A 12,642-nucleotide genomic window follows, 5' to 3' on the forward strand; every position below is an offset into this window, starting at 1 on the left:
TTTGGGGTGATTTGTAAAGAAAATTGACGTTTATCTATGTAATAATTAGTACCTAATGTGTCGTGCTCACTGAGGTCTAGCAGCTGATATGTAAGGCTGCAGCTAAGAACTTTCCAATCCAATAGCAGTTATATCGTGCTATATAACCAAGGGAATAGAGAATAAACTTCTCGGGCCCCGTTCCTAGGCAGATGACCATTGACTTCGACTAACTGGGTAGAATTCTGTCATTAGGATATTGTTATTGAAGGAGTTGAATGGTCTCTGACAACCATGTTTTCTAACACGTTTCTGAAAAACTAAATGAAATTATTGTAAACTGTTAATAAGCCCTTGTCTTTACTGTACTTGTTATTTGACAGTTTGATCTAAAATGGTTACATCGTCTACGTACCACTTTGAGAATTGATATGGTTTGTCTCTCGTGAGTTGTGATACTCTCGGACTCTCCTATCAAACCGTAATCAAAACAAATATGTAAAGGAATTATTTGTTTTTTAAAAAAAATCTAATTTGCATTTTATATAAGTAATTGTTATTACTAAGGTCTTCTCGGCTTAAATATGTTAAAACTTATTGGAAAAACAAAATATTTTACAATTGTAGTTGAAATTGAGAGGAATAGCTAAATGTCTTAAAACTATCAATGTTTTATTATTAATATTGTTAGACAGATTTGTTTAAATAGATAGTCGTTTTCAAATTAGTTGTATTTTACTTGCACATAAAATATACAATAAAAGTAAAGTACTAAGCAAAAATTAATCCATTAGACGTTTACGAAAGTTCGTCAAACGCGTCGCCTTTCATTCTACTTAATATTATGAAGAAATTATTTTCAAGTAAGTCTTATATCATCAAATAAAGACCTGAATGTTGATAATTCTTATGTCTTTGACACAGATGACATTTTTACCAATGGGTATTAAAATCTAGAGAGCGTGGAGCGGTGTAAATTTTACCTTAAACCAAGCTACCTAGCAAGCTAGTTAAATTTTTATTCTTATGTGTAACAAGAATTGTTAAAATGATATATCGAATCACTTGTTACAAAATACCCATTTTTATGAGTCTCTGTGATGTAGAACGGTAATGAACTTATCTTCGTGTGGGAGTTGTCTTAGCGTCTCCTTATTAGATGTGACTCGAGTCAATATTAAATTCAGCCTCTACATTTAGAACACACGAACCTCTTTCTTTGGTTTTCATGCAATGTCTTTGATGTACGGTTATCAAAGGGATGCGTACAATTTTTAAAAACGGCTTACTACGACAAAAAAGGCTACCTTTTATCCTTTGACCAGGGCTGCGTAATACGTTATCGGGATTGCATTCGCCGTCAGTTGCCCCGTCGACCTGCATAGAAAAATAGCCCCAAACCGAAGGACTTTATCGGCCGCAGTGCTTGCTCGACTGCCCGTAAAAAGTATCCACGTTTTTTAATAAAATTACCTGTTTTAAAGGACGTTACTACCGAGATTAAGGCGCAAAGAGACGTTGTTAGTTGCCGGCGGCATATCAAAAGGAAAGCTCGTCCAATAGATTACGCCGTTCGTGGCTAGCCCCGCCTTCTTTTGTGGCCACGTGCGACGCGCGCACGTTTGCAGCGGTCTTCTGACAGTTCCTTCTGTATCTCGGTACGGGCTGGTTACTTCGCGCGAGGAAATATTTCGTGAGACGAAATACGCAACTCTGCGAAAGATAGTTTCAAACTTTTCGTTTGGTAAATATTAAATGGACGTTAATTGAATTTAAATGCGTGTTCAAAAATGTGGTGTAGTGGCAAGTGAGTTAAGTGTTAAATAATCTAAAGAGGATTTTCTTTATTATTTGGATTTGTACGCGATAAGTCAGGTATAAATATTGAAGTTTTTGGGAGGTTGTGTTGATTTAAAAGGGACTATAAGTTTTTAGGAGCGTTACGTCGCCGGCATCCCTCGACGGTACGCAGGCATTGTTTCAAGGGACTTCTAGAGTCCTTGTGTCAAATGTTTATTAGAATGACCTATTGTTTTAGACCCCTTCATTGTTGCCTATTGTTTATAAAAGCTTTGCTTGTTTAAAATATGGATTGATTGTTTCAGTAATACTTTGTTTTTATGTTCATTTGTTTCAACGTGCTATTTCTTTTTAAATTACGTTACTTGAATTTCGAATACCTTTATAAATTATAAAATGTGAAAGCTTTTATGCATGTGTATGTTGAATGTATTCAATTGATTTTTTTCTATTGATTTCTTTCGAAGAAAAGACATCAACGCGATCTTATTCTTATCATGTTCGGTTACCGTTGTATTAAAGCTTTATATGTAAATGTTTATACTATCTAAAATAGTAACTTGTTGTTATATAATTTTGGAAGTTACTGAAAATATTTTTAATTATATAAAATTAGGACAAACTTAATTTTTATTTATTAATTAGAAAAATTAGATATGTTCAGATTTATAATAAAGAGAAGTTCAAAATTAGCAGAACATAATACTTGGCGAAATATATATTTATTTTAATAAACAGTCAACGTCGATCTGTTAAAACGTAGCACCAGAGCTTTGAGATTCCCCAGCAACTACCCTAAAAGTTAATATCAATAAGTTCTATGTCAACAGTACCGTGAGGAATTCCCAGAAATTAAAATGTTTTGGCAACCGTAGCGAAACATAGGTCAGAATTAGCCAACATTCGCGTTCATAGTTAAACTCGAAAGCATTTCATTTACTACTCGGGAGTTTGTCTAACCCGTGCAACATCAAAGTGAACCCTTCAAAAATACGTATTTAAATTAAAACATGAAGCAAGGAAACGAGCAGGAGCGCAGCCAAACCTACATTTCATTAAAAGCCGGCTAAAACTTGAAAAATCATTCACACAGCACTCCGCTCCGCATAATCCCGACACATTACCGTTTCGCCTTTGAATTAAGCGAACTCGGCGCTTTAAAGCCTGAATAAAATATGTCATTAGCTACATTATCGCATTACCTCTGTCCGTTTGTAGAGAAAAACTTGTCATGAAAACGTAATGCTAAAAGCGACTGAAAGGGTGCGCAGGCGTCTTTGATTCGGCGAGGAGAAGGATCGCTCTGCTAATTTCCAAACTCGGCGCGCAGATAAGGCTAGGAACGGGAGGTGTCTTTGATGTAGCCGCCCGGCCCTCCGACTTCGAGGACGAGAGCTTTCAATGAAAGGATTTTTTCATCTTCTTTCCCTTTGTACTTAATTTAAATTTCGTTTATATCAATGTTGCGAGTTTCCTCCGATGTGTTTCCCGTTTTACTTTGTCGCGTTTATCCTCTTCAATTTGTTGTTCGAGTTCGCTCTCTAATTAAATTTAGTGTCCGTAATCTGTTTCTAAATTTTTCACCCCTCAGTCGTCGGATCGACTTCCTGACGTAATTGCAATTGTATGAGCTACCTTTGATTTCGTTTAGAAATTTTATTTGTAGTCTAATAAATTTTTATTGGTCCTTACCTTTCACGCCGCTTCGAGGAATCAACGAAGAATGTTTCCTAGAACGTGCTTTGTCTATTATAATAACTTAACTATATTGAGATACTTAAGAGCATAGTTCTTATCCTCACTGGAAAACACTTTATGATCTTTTACATCAACTAATAGGTACTCTTAATTGTTCCCGTTTTAAAATAGAAATTCTTTGAATAAAATAAAAATTATAAAGAATTAAAATAGATAATATAAAATGTTTAAAGTAAAAAAAAAATACTATAATAAATAAGAATATAATACTTTCACCAACATAATAAATAATATAAGGGATGTGATGATATATATATATTAATTTTTTAAATGGGAGTCTTATCTTACCTAAAGTCCTAGACAATCTTGTGATTTCCTTCTGTAATGAGGATGTTTAATATGCAAGCGTAAGTCCGTTGGTTTTTCATCAGAGGCCGAGCGCCGTCCAGTCTTTGTCCCAAGTCCCGCCGCGTTAAGAGGCCGGCACAAAGTTACCTCTAACTAAAACCTCTGTGTTTGTTTCTCATACGAATTTCAACGACAAAGACATCACTCCAGTCTTTTTAGAATTAAACATCAAAGTGTACCTCAGGGTCTTTGATCTCCAACATCATCGATACAGGCGAGCTCAAGTAATATCGTGCCTTCTGATGTTAATTGTACGTGTACTAGCCAACTTCAAAGACGAGCTATTATTTCAATAAAATTTAATCGTTGTACCGTGAATTTCAAATTTCATTGGACAAACTTGATTAAATCTACGGGTTGCCTTTTGTCCACATTTGTTTATAGAATATAATCGATTAATCTAGTACTAGTTGAGAGTTGTATTGTTAAGGCGTCAGGAGACAAAGGGTTTGTCGTATGTAGCGAATAGAAACACACGGTGTTTCCCGCGTCGGCGGCGGCGCTCACAAAGGCGCCACTTTGTGGAGTCTTCTTTGACTGTGACTTTGAGTCTAGGGATCGTGTGATATAACATTAATAACCTATTAATAGCTCTTTTTCGCTAATCTTTTTACATATGGAATAAGTAATTATTGCGCCGCTTTGTTCGGTGCGATATTAATATTAATTATAGTAAATATTTTACGTCTATCCGAGACGTCAAAGGGAATTAGTCTAATATCTGTCTCCTCGCGTTCATTACTCAAACTTCGTAAAGAAACATTTAATTTTTTCGCATAATTATATTAGTGACAGTTTAATTAGCACAGCTTTCATCGGAGCCGCTTTGAGTTTGAACGTTTCAAATAGATTTCAGAAGAAGCACTTTCAAAGAGAGCACCCCTAATAAGTACTGAAGAGTCCTCGCACGTGTTTATCAAAGACAGCCTTTCGTTATTCACCGTCTGAATGGCCTCAAAAGAAACTCGTGTAAAATGCTCCACAAAGTGCTGTATCAAAGGGAAAGGCGGGCGCAAATATCTGTTTCGTAAACTAGTAAAAACGAAGCTCTCAAAGGTACTGCGTACTCGCGGCAAATTAGGCGGAGTTAAATACGAGCGCCGCTCTCACAAATGTATAACTTTGAAAGTCGCTCGCTCATTATTTATGTAAGTCGTTGTAATCGTCAAACGCTCCCTCGAGATTTATTTTTGACAATATCACCCGTTCGGTCCGAACGGAGGCTGGGCCCGATGTACGCGCTCGTAGGTCTCGCATGTGTATCCATTTAATGCTCAATTCCCATATAATTTAACTTTGCGATCAAAGCGAAATTTTGCAAAGAGCTTCCCGGCGGCGGCGGGCCGGGAGGCGGTGTGAGCGAGACGCCGTCATCGGAGTTCCCGAGATCAAATGCTGGGCCAAATTAGTCACTCTCCGTCTCTCTATCTCAAAGCCGATCCGTAGTAAAGTTTGCGCGAAGATGACATCAAAAGGAAACCACACACCGGGGAGGCGCGCCCGACCCCCCGGCCCCGTACTTAAATCCGCCGTGTCTCTAGCTGTCTTATTGACACGCGACTGACAACTTGCAAGTCGCCAACGTCGTCTGTTTCAGAAGCTCGCTCGCTTTGGCAGACTTATTTAGTTAATTAATACGGAATGTCCTATCAACTCTCAACTCCCGCAAGGCTGATATACACTTACACGGCTCAACTGTAAGGAAACTAATCGGGCGACCCTGTCCCTGGATGTAATGTCTTTAATTAGCTACAGAGATTGATGGAATTGGTTTTCAAATACAGAATACTTGTGTTCTCGTGTTCAACCTTGCGCTCAACTCTACGCTTGCAGGAACCTTTAACTAATTACGAAACTAGGATTCCGTAGATTCGATTACAAGAACAAATCATTTAAATGTAAGCATTTTTATAGTAAAACCGAGCCTTTCGTTAGCTAATCAAGACCCACAAAAGTGAATCGTTTTGTTCTGAAATTTAATTGGAGTTTTGAATTAATTTGTAAAACGCTCGCTTAGGTTTCCCAAAGTTCGGAAACCTTAAAAACAAACTCGTTTCGAAATATTTTGTTACGAAAGATTTTTTGATTGTATGTCTATTTCAGGATAACATTACTTTATTCATAATAAATAAAAAAGTTCATGTTCTCAATGAATTTCATTTTTCAATTTTGTTTATTTTATTTGTTTATAAACATTTAACCACCAAGTTGGTACAAATCTCCTATCAACTTATTAATAAGAAAGAACAAGCGATGCTAGAATCTCCCGTGACATGGCATTCTATTCACAGTCATTAGTCTCAAAATCATCATTTTCAAATAGTTCGATAAATGAAAAGAAAATTAAATTTAACGCTATTGTTGTAACTTTCGATGTTTCAATAATTAAAATTTGCTGAGTTAAAACGAACGCGAAATCAAATTTAGATTAATATTGCAATTAAATTAATAGCGACGATACAAAGCGAGATGTTTGATTGAATCTGTTATATCTACAAAAAAAAAAAACAGTTATTTATTTGCTAAATATTCGCAGATCACGGCGCCTTTAAAAAGAGAAATCTGTTAAGTATTTTTATAAATTAACTCAAAGGAAGTTCCCTTTTGAAACCCTTTTTATCTTCGCCCATGTCCATTTCGCTTATTTGCAAAACTTGCTCGTGTTGCTTTCAAGATTTGTTTTCGCATTTTTTACTTTTTAACGTAAAAATGCTATTTAATAGAGTGCATAAATGTAATTATATAATTGATTAATTTAATTAATATAAGTGTTATTGTGATTTACTTGTGATAGTTCTGTCAGTACCTTGGTACCTGTTAGCGAAGAACTGGGAAGAATCGAATATTCTAAAAAAATTGTTTTATACCCATTTATTTTGCGAATGATTTGTTTTATAGACATTTTTACCAGAAAACATTAATGGTTTTAAAATTTCAATAATCAATTTATTAAAAATATGATACTATTATTATTGGGACCATCCCAGTTAGTTGGGGAAAAATATTTTGACTGTGCTGTATCATCTATGCATCTGTGTTTTTGAGTGACGGCATGAATTTCTAATCATAAGACATAGCCAAAAATAATAGCTGCTAGGTTATTAACGACTCGTATGTCGTCCAATACTTTTTCCAGTATCTAAGCACCGTCTCAGTCAAATATGTATGACGAATAATCTGTAAACTGTTAAAGTAATGGCGGATATGTACGTAATCCAAATCAGCTCAATACTATCTATACACCAATGTATTATTATATGTTTCTTATGAATTTAATCCAGTAATTGATGCACTTGGTAGAATAACTTAGGACCTTCTTTCCAAGAAGAGAGGAGCAGTAGAATATATACTTTACTTTCTAGTTTAAATTCGAAATTTACATCATGATTTATAATCACGAATATGTCCTTTCTATAAACAAGATGTTGGCTATTCTTAAAATTAAATTCGAATACGCTCTAAACATCAAACACACCGATTTTATCTTCACGTTAACCAAAAGTTATCATTCCAAAGGGAGCAAAAAATCAAATACCATCTTATATCTGTTAGCGTCCGGCGCGCGGCGACCGTCGGCTTTGTGCGCAGGAGTTTACGACACGGCCCGTTTCCAGGAACGACGGGCAACTACCTACGGCGCCCTTTTGTGACGTCACCACGACTTGGTTCCTTCGCCTACCCTTAATTAAACTATGCTATGTAAATGTTAGTCTCCAATATTTTATATGCGTGTAATTCAACGAAACCCGCTGTTTCTTTATATGAATGATAATTTCATGCAATGGTTTAAATTCATTGCAAAGTTTTAAATTACATTTCTTAAAAAAGAATGCTTCGACATATGAGTATAACGAAAGAAATGATTTAAATGGTTGCTGGTAAGTTGTTCGAAATGTAAGCATTCGAAGAGATGGTATGTTATCTTGGCATGATGGAGCATCCAATACCTATTAGCTCTAGTGATCACCTTGTTCAAACTTGTTTTTATCGTGACTGCGAGACCACCGGAGAAGTCTCTCATATGAAGCGATAATGACACACTGCTATCATGGAATTCCTTACTTCTTACGTAAACTAAAATACCATCGATAGGAAAAAAATTCGTGAGCCTCTTTATGTCTTTAAAGTTATGTAAAAGAATGAAAATAAAAAGGTGGCTTTTTAACTTTCATTGGCAATTCATCAATCAAATCTCCATCAGTTACGAGTCGAACACTAACGTCCATTTGATATTCTGCATCGCTGCTATCATTCAACTTTTTGTTCGGTATTGCTCTTGTAATATGATTATAATATCCTTACATCTGCTACACTGACTGGTTTCGTTTTACACGATTCTGAATCTTGTATAATTGACTAGGAAGGTTGATATTTGATTGTGTGCGCGACGTGTAAATGCTCGCATCGGCTTCCATTGAGCCGGGACCGGTTTCGTGGCGGAATGCAGCAGTGCCAGCGGCTTTTTGCTTTGGATGCGTGCTGCCCACGCGGTCGTCCCTCGGCCCGCCGGCGCCAACGTCGCTGCCTTCGTTCGGAGCCTGATAAAGGACACGTTGCAAATATTTGATGTAACCTTATACTTTTATCGTGACATTTGAGTTTGTTCAGGACTAGTTTATGATTAACAAGTAGTGGAACGTATTCCTACTTCGCGAGATATGTAAGAGAGCAGATTTGTTGAACGCCTGAATTCACGAATGTTAGTGACGTTTTTGTTTTATGTTGTTTATTGCTATACATAAAGGAAATACATATTAAAAAAACATTAACTAAGCTTACCGGCAACTTATGATCTAGTACATTTCTTGGGATGTTGATTGGTTAATACAAAGTTTAAAATATTAATTTTAAATATTATAGTTACGGTACTTAGGTACGTTATGGCAGAATCAAAATTAATAAGCAAGTATTTAAAATTATATAAATATATACTGATGTGTGTTGCTGGTGTCACTTAAGTATAGGCGGAGTCAAATCGGTGAATTTATTCGAAAATTTGAAATGACGTCGAAAGTAATTGAAAAATAAGGCTTTTACATATATATGGATAAAAATAATGGCGTAGAGTTAGTATTCAGATATTCAAACAAAAAATATAATTATTTATAAATAATTATATTTTTAAATAATTATATTAAAAATATAATTAAAATACACAAGTTATGTATTTATGTTTAATAAGAGTTCTTGATACCATTCAATACAATCCTATCATGTGACTATTAAGTGCTTGTAAAAACCTGCTAGAATACAATATATTTTAATGTTATTATCTTAACCATCTCTATATAAATGATAAATTGTTTCCGGTATTTCACTCATACAAACAAAAAGAGAGTTAATCTATCCATTTTATAATTTGTCTAAATAATGTTAATAAGATAATATATTATTTCGCGAGAGTACCGCTACTCGCGAGGTGCACTAGACTGGCTCTGAATAGCACTGTAAACAAGTAGAGATCATCTGCCATTAGCTGATTATCATGGTACCTGTCTGTTTGCGCTAGCAGTGGCTTACTTGTTTATTTACTTATAATAATACTGAGATTTTTTAGAATATTAACGAAATGTTTCATAACGCAAGTGTTTGGATTTCATGTCAAAAATTGTGAAATTAATTCGCGATTCTAATGTTTCTTTAAATCTATATTTATAAAAAGAAATGTTTTAATGTCAACCAATATATGTATTAAACTGACTGCTAATCCCTACTACGTACGGGTCTAATGAGTATATACACATTATATAACGATACCCAACTCATTTCAATCCTTGGAGTTGAATTCTACAAAAATCTTTTATTGGTAATAAAATACGTGAAAAAGTATTCTGCGAAATTTTGGTTTTAAAGGAGCGCATTGTACTCATTATTCAACTTCATCCAACCCACACGTTGAATTTTCATTTTATAAATATCAAGATATATAAATACCGAACGTAAAAGACCTATTGCGCTATTGATAACGATTCTAGCTGAAAACATTATCATTTTAACGCACCAGGCGTATTACCGCGATCATTATAAATACAAAACTGCGAGACCAACTTAACATGTACTTAGTTTAGACAATGTTTAGCGGCTTTTTATTAAAAGTTTTTACCTTTAACCTATTCCAATGGAAGTAGTTAAAAAGGTGAACAAACCTTATTTTTACGTATTTCCTGCGACTTGCTAATAACTCAGCTGTATGCTGAACACTACTAAGTGTTAACGATTAATATATTGTTATTTATAATACAACACCATTTCACTTAACTAATTATTTCCATTTGAATTCTACTTCCAAAATTTCGATAACAGTTTTGTCGTCGTTTAAAATTTTTTCGCAAATTTATAGTTAATATCAAAATCAACTTTATTCAAGTAGGTTTTTACAAGCACTTCTGAATCGTCATTTTACAATTAAGTTATATACATATATATCATATCATCATATTTAAGATATATGTATATATATCATACATACATAATGTATGATATGAATATCATAGATTAATCGATCGAGGTCTTGACCAATGCCATCACTTCAATTTGCTGTCCAGTGGTGTTTATTTGGCTTTTCTCCTTTTACGTATATAATAACTTTTATGAATAATATATAAAAATTTCTTTGTTCACAGGATGTTATACTCCTCATACACGGCACCTTTCAGCTGAATTTTGAAGGTAAATAATTATATTTATAAAGTTGTAGTATTTAGTAGGCTTCAGCCATTAATTGACATGTGATGCATTTATAAAATAAATAACTCATTTGTCAGCGAAGGGGACCCATAAATTTGCCCATATTCGGCTTTTGTTAGATATTTAAGCTCCTCCGAATTTTGTTATCAGATCAGTTCGATGGAACCAAATTTGTATTTTCAGCTAAAAGACAGGCTAGTGTAATTTCTTACAAATTTCAATATTCTTAAAGACAGTTAAAATATGCTTTAAAACCCATCAGACCCTACCTGCCTCTCAATGAAAATTTGTAAACACGATGACATTAACTTATACAATCGTGTTTATGACAACATTATTCAGTCACGATTGTTTCTTGAGTAACTTTGCACGACATCTACTAGTAGTCGCCCGCGGCTTTGCATGCGTTTCAGTGTGTTGGTTGTCATGTGTCAGGCAAAACAGTAGCCTATAGCCTTTCTTGGATTTCAAGTTTGCTTCATACCAAATTTCATCAAATTAGCATCATGAGCCGTGCAATTATGTAATACACGAAAATATCAAAAATATAATTACACATTGTGTCATTACATTTTTGATATTTTCTTGTATTGTATGCTTATCATTATTGCCTAAGAGGTATACAGGACTTTGTCGTTGATCTTGTTCGATTGGGCGTTACCGATAAATATTCCGCTCGTAAAACCCCTCTGTCCTGTATTTGTGGAGACAATTCTCACAAGCCCTTTCTACTCAAGATCTCTTCTCATTATCATTAATTGGGTGAGAGATAATTTGCATCGTGATTTCCGTTAATCGATTACGTAAGAAAAGTATTCAATATTTAAATTTAGGATATTCTCCAAAAATAAGGTTTCTTTGGCGATATTCCATTGTAAAAATATACTTAGGACAAAAATATGTAGTAACAAATTCAGATATTACTTTATATATACTATTTATATTATATAGGTTTATTTACTATTTATATTTCAACATGACATCACAATATAATATGTATATCGTGTTTCCTTGATTTTGTTTCTATATTTTAACAACAACCACTAATTATATTATTATGTGATATTAAAACTAAACTAGTGGGTAGTCTCTCGCGAAACTTTCTATACTATAATTATGTTTACGTTTTTAGTTTTCATTGACGGCAACAGCTCTTGAAAATGAAAACATAACCGATTCTTTATGTGCGGCCATCGTCCCACAATCACTGGGACAAAAATCGACTGACGCTATTCATATATAAGATATGTTATGAAATGTATTAACGACTAGTAAACCTAAATAAATAAACGTAATAACCGCTTCTAATTGAACACTATAAGTATATGAGTTTCGTCGTTCTCGAGTAATAAAGCGAAATAACAGCTCCAGTTGCAAGTTGTTGGTCAATAATTGTCAACGTCAGCGTTTTTAACGCTGTCGATACGTTAGTTAGTTTCGTTAACCGTCATAAAAACCTAACCTTTGTAGTAAGTACATTTTCCGTTACCGAGTTGTGCTGACGTATTTTTTTTTGGTCAATGATGGAATAGTGTGTTTCCTATGATGTTTTAATTAAAGGGCAAATACTCTTTCATTTATTTAAGTTGAACATTATCATATTAAATATATCTTGCTCAGCTTTTTCATTTAACCGACAAGCACATTTGCTACTCAAGCTTCGAAATGTTGGTTACTATTAGGTTTTCACTATCGTCATTAAGCGAATGATTATAAGAGTTCGGAGCAAGTGAAGTATTAAATTTTGACGTATAATTCTCCACTTCGCCATCGGGCCTATGAATTTTGATTTCAATTTAGCATCATATAATTTAATTTCCCTTTAAAACCTTCCTAGCGAAAACCAAAACTACCGATCTCATAATCCCATTACTTCTACGCGTTTACTCTCAAAAGAGGCAACAGTAAAACGTATAATCCCGCGTCACGGAAAAAAAAACGAGCGAATTTTTATATTAAACCAGCTCTCGTAAGCTGCATTCACCTGAGGAGCCTCTAGACGGCAAATTAAGTGACATTAGAGGCATAATGCCGGTCGAGGGAGACGTGAAAGCCGAGTGCTGAGGACAA

The 12,642-nt window shown here is 34.5% G+C and overlaps 1 protein-coding gene across 4 annotated transcripts in view; it reads left to right on the plus strand.

Moving 5' to 3' along the window:
* The window catches only part of LOC124529679 (axin), a 59,825-nt gene that overhangs the window by 20,288 nt on the left and 26,895 nt on the right, over window positions 1–12,642 (plus strand). For 2 of the 4 annotated variants that reach the window (XM_047103527.1, XM_047103530.1), the window contains exons 1-2: window positions 1,640–1,854; window positions 10,509–10,554. The gene's annotated coding sequence lies outside the window, so the exon portion shown is untranslated. Of the gene's footprint in view, window positions 1–1,639; window positions 1,855–10,508; window positions 10,555–12,642 lie in introns of those variants that run through there. The other 2 variants (XM_047103526.1, XM_047103529.1) reach the window with 1 other exon arrangement.

Source organism: Vanessa cardui, chromosome 5, assembly GCF_905220365.1.
Source record: "Vanessa cardui chromosome 5, ilVanCard2.1, whole genome shotgun sequence".
Classification (NCBI taxonomy): Eukaryota; Metazoa; Arthropoda; class Insecta; order Lepidoptera; family Nymphalidae; genus Vanessa; species Vanessa cardui.